At 43.5% G+C, this 5,071-nt stretch overlaps 1 long non-coding RNA gene across 1 annotated transcript; it reads left to right on the top strand.

Annotated features, from left to right (window-relative positions):
• The first annotated feature begins 596 nt into the window (after window positions 1–596).
• On the top strand, window positions 597–4,628 carry LOC149915973 (uncharacterized). The gene is made up of 3 exons (XR_016471125.1): window positions 597–1,300; window positions 3,043–3,125; window positions 4,382–4,628. It is a non-coding gene; the product is annotated as an uncharacterized LOC149915973 (long non-coding RNA).
• Window positions 4,629–5,071: the final 443 nt, after the last annotated feature.

The following is a 5,071-nucleotide window of genomic DNA, read 5'->3' as shown; positions in this document are numbered from 1 at the left end:
CCAGAGGTGCTTGAAAACAGAGCTTCATTTTCTGTGTTTTTTCCATTTTGTGTTTTCCATCTGTGTTTGACAGAACAATTTATTACATAAGCACTCTTAGTGTTATGATCCCTTATGAAAACAAGTGTCTCTTTGCTTCACTTTGTTTATAAAAAAAGAGCTCTGACTGTGAAGATGTGCTACATACAGAGAGAGAACAATCAACAGGAATATTTGCATTGCATATTAAGTGCTAGGCATATTGACATCATTTTTCACTTGCTGCTTGCCTAATAGTTTCAGAGCATAACTTATTGCCAAAGCCCACATTTTGCAAAGCACTCTGGCAAGGATCAGAAAAGTGTGTTTTTTGACTATCATATTAAAACCACTGCTGGGAATGATGCATTAAAGAGGAATTTTTTAATGACAACTTTATATGAGTCTGCAGTAGAGCAAGACATTGGTACGTTCCTTCATAAAAATGAAGATATGTTTCTCATCTCTCCTTCCACTTGTATATTCTACCTGCTGACCTGACTAGAAATGTCCTTTAATTCCTGCATGTATCAGCTGGAAGCAGTAAGCTTTGTGGCCCTGCTCATTGACTTTCCTTCAAAGTAGCAAATGACAAATTTCCTGCTATCTCCTCCAAGCCTCTGGGTTAAATGTGATCCTGTAGCATAGAGCTTTGCTCCGTATCGTTCCCAGGGACCTCAGGAAGGGCACGTCCATGTGCTGCACATGGCCCTTCCCACATCATGCAGACTCCAGCAATGCAACTCAGGGTGTAAAGTGACAGGGGCTGCTGTGACAAAGGACGGTGTTGCCATCTCGAGCCCAGCCATCGCTGGATGGTGGGAAGGTGGGTGTTACCAACTGGGAACCCAGGGCTGGAAACCAGGTCAGCATGACTCTGGAGCTGTGATCAGCCTCTGACCTCTTGGAGACAGCTTTGGCTCATATGGCAGGGCCTGGAGGGCCTCGCTCCCCAATAGGCAACATAGCACCACCAAACAGCGTGATCTGAAGGATCTTATGGTGTCAATCAGAAGCTCCAAGAAAATGCACTTTCTCTAAACCCGGGTTTGATAAGTTGCTTCTGGGAGCCTTTACAACCCAAACAAGGAGTAGCTGCTCCATGCAGTGTGCTTGCCTCTGCTCCAGCAGTCACTCAGCTCTGCAGGACCTTTTGCTTTTCTTCCAGACAGAAGCTTCCTGCTGCAGTGCTGCAAGAGGAGTGTTTATGCAGCTTCAGCACAAACATCTGAGTGAGCTGCTGCCAGGAATTGTCCAAACGTGATCCCTGCTGTCCTTCATGGTACGTTCAATTAACACGGTGTGGTGGTTTTCCTACAGCAGAGGTGGCCACACGACTGCATGCACTGATTTGGCCAGTTGCAGCAGTTCACATGTAACAGTCGTCATGTTTGCAACTCTACTGTAGTCACTGAAGCAGACAGTGGAAAGGACATTCGTAATACTGCTTTGTATTTTTTTCTGCCCTTTTTCATTTGGATTTATCCTTTGGAGGCAGAGTTGAAAATGAGACAATACAGCCATATTGCCAGGACCAATTCATTTTTAGAGTCTGCCATTCCTTTTAAAAGACAGCTTGTGTCCCTGGAACGCTAGAGGCAGGGTGGATCACTCTGCAGGGAACTCAGGCTGCCCTGAGCCCACAGCTCTCCCACCCGAAGTCAGTGGCTCTGCTCCTGCCCTGCCACTGCCTTGCAGGCACAGAGCCTCAGCTTTTAGTCCCCTTTCCCCCAGTGCTTTCCTTGCTGTGCTGATGCAACCAAGGCCATTGCATAATAGCCTGGTCCTTAAAATGAGTTTTTCATGGCTTCTGCCATGTGAAAGATGTTGAGCATGCTGGCAGCGTGTGGAGCGAGGGCTGCTGGAACATTCCATTTCTGCGCCTTGTGCAGTGTCACTCAGTCTGATAGTGGGAATTTTAGAAGCATGGACTCACAGACTCCTTTGTGTTGACTGAGCAGATGAACCTAACAATTTTCCCAGACGGAACTGGTATTCTTACTATACTCCTGCATTTGTTTTTATTAACAGTATGGGTCTGTAGCAGTTCCGCAGCTAAGAGGTTTTCTTTCTGGGAGTGACTTAAGCAAGAACAGACTTGATGCAATTTTCCAAGGAAATGTAATATAACAAGAAGGATTTCAATGCTAAGTGGCACTCTGGGCTTTCTTTCAAATCTCGGGAACAACTCTGCCAGGCAGGAACAAATCTACTAAAGCCAATGGAATTAGTCTGGTCTAAATAAGATTATAACTGGGCTTTTTTTTTGTTTTGTTTCTGTATTGTTCAAATATAAATCTCAGCATTGAACTTGGGGTCAAATCTTCTGTGTATGCCAGAAGTATGCTGAATTTGAGAGAAATTGTCCCAGATTCACACTGTCTGGCACTCTACAGTGAAATAATGTTTGAAACAAATATACCCATGCTTCCTAGGCAGCCCCTCCAAAACTCAACAGGTAACCAATAGCTGTTTCTTTCTAAAATAATCTCTATTGGCTTCTTTGGGTTCCTTGATACCATTTTTTCTACTACTGACCTCTCACCAGATGAAACCAAAACCAACGCTTGGGTTCTGAGGGTTGTGGAGCTGTGAATCAGATGCAGTGTTCTGGTCCAGCTCTGGATTTGAGATTCCTCAAAGCTTGGGAATGTTTGGAGGGGTTTTTATTTTTGTTCTTAACCCCCTACCACTCTCTAGCTCTTATGAACCATGTTAAGCTGTTAAGCTATAACCCAGGAGCATCGTGGCTGTTACTGTCAACATGCAGTCATCATTACTGCTACCATTAGCTTGAGCCTGACGTTCTTGCTTTAATTAATATGATTATGTTTAATAATAATTGTAGTAACCCTTTCACCATATTTTTAACCAGTGAAGCTGCTAATCATTTTTGCAGGTCAGTATTGCAGGCATTCAATGAGAAAGGGATTTACCCTGGAGGCAGCATTAATCCCCGCCTGAAAAGATGACTGTATTTCTGGGATCATCAAACTAATCTGACTTTTTTATTATTATTCGTAGTGTGCTGAAGTAAGCTCTTACTGGTTCAAAAGGAATTGATTTCTTGGAAATGGTTGACCTCCCACATGGCCTACGGGTTTGAGGTAGGCCTGCTGTTCTTTTGGTTCTCTTTGAATTGGTCGGCTGACAGCTGTATACCTAAAGCACGGAAATGGTAGCTACACTGAGGAGTTTGCAGTAACGCTGTAAGAACAGGCTTACATAACCCCTATTTCTATTCATAAAGGTTTATGTGGGTCTATATTGAATTATGCATTTAGAATTAATCCACTGAGGCAGCCCACTGAGATGCCACTTCTCATTTAGTAACTAGCATTAAGGACGTTGTGCTTCATTTAGAGGCTGTGAGAAGCTTGCTCTGTGTGTGGGGAGGAAGTGGCCTGCCAGATTCCAATTGGTCTTAGAGGGGTTCCAACAACCACATCTCAGTCTGTCTCTCTACATTACTAGGAGTACACTGCTCTTGACTTGTATGACCCAAATTGGCTGAACCTGACAAACCCAACCAACTTGTGTCAGTTCTTAGTGGAGATGAATGAAGATTTTCTTCAGGGGTTGGGAACATCTGATCCTGCCCTTACAAGGCTGTGGGGATGTGGGATGAACACGTTGGGTTTTTCTACTAGCAGCTGTAACACACATTGATTAGGTGTCATGTTTGTGCTGTTTTCCAGATCTTGCATAAGAATCAAGAGCACTTTGAGATGTTGGCATGGATTTTGCTCTAAGAAATCTGAGGCTCTTAACTCTTCTTATCCTTGTTCTCCTAAGAGCAATTCTGCATCTAAAATGACCGGGGAGGGGAAATGGTTTTAAACTGGCAGAGGGTAGATTTAGACTAGATATTAGGAAGAAATTCTTTACTGTGAGGGTGGTGAGACTCTGGAACAGGTTGTCCAGAGGTCCTGTGGATGCCCCATCCCATCCTGGAAGCATTGAAGGCCAGTGGGAAGAGTCGCTGCCTATAGCAGGGGGTTGGAACTAGGTGATTTTAAAGGTTCCTTCCAACTGAAATTATTCTATGATTTTATAACTGTCAAATGGCATTATGAGGCCCTGGGCTGTGTCTGAGTTAAACTTCTTTAGTTTCAAAACCAGAGCGTATCAGTTCTGCAGATTCACACCGTGATGTAAAGCACAGATTGAGCTCTCCACATGGCCTGTCTCATTCATCACTAGTCTGGGGAATGGCCGCCTTTCCTGACTCTGGCAAACTGGTTGTCTTCCTATTCTGCAGTTATTATTGTTTTTATTTTAACGATAACAGGTTTTGACTTTAGTTTAACAAAAAAAAATGCTAAATCCCTAACAAGCTTTTCTGTTTGTATTTCTCATTCAGTGAACTGTGCTGCTATTGCCAAAGTGTTCAAGTGTCTCCTGAGGATGTGAGGAGTCAAATCTGCAAGTTTGCTGTCATATAGAGGGGGTGGTAGAAATCTCTGCAAAATTGGTTGAAAACCAGCCCCCAGTTCCAAACTTACCGGAGATGGTGGACAGGCAGTGCAATTTTGTACATGAAGCCTCCCTACACGTACAAAATAAAGTATCAGTGGTCGTAAGAAGAAATTCTCATTTATGCATTTACATTCAGCAAATGTTCTGCTGGTTTGCTTCTTTATTTTTGCATAAGAGAATTAATGTGTGATTTACTAGAGGGAGGCTAAGTTGAAGAAAAGGATTTTTATATAAATACAGAATGTGCTTAGTCCTCCGTTAGTTTTTATCTGCAAAGGGATTAAATCCCATCGTCTTCATCCTGCTGCTGTAAGCATCGCATCTCTGGCACACCTGGTGTGCTGTGTTGGGTGAGAGGTGCATGGAGGGCTCTGGCTGTTGGGATAGATGCTCAGAATGAGATTCAGTAGGTAAAGGGAATTGCATTTAAAAGTAATCTTGCCTTGACCAGGTCTACAGCACGATTAGAGCTTACATCCTTGGCATTATGGAGGTACCTCGGAGATTTGATGGACAGCTGGCTGTCTGAGTACTGGGGGATCTGAAGTTAAATTAGAAAACAATGAAGATCGTG

This window comes from Phasianus colchicus, chromosome 14 (genome assembly GCF_987193195.1).
Source record: "Phasianus colchicus chromosome 14, bPhaCol1.hap1.1, whole genome shotgun sequence".
Classification (NCBI taxonomy): Eukaryota; Metazoa; Chordata; class Aves; order Galliformes; family Phasianidae; genus Phasianus; species Phasianus colchicus.
This window is presented reverse-complemented; position numbering and strand designations above follow the sequence as displayed.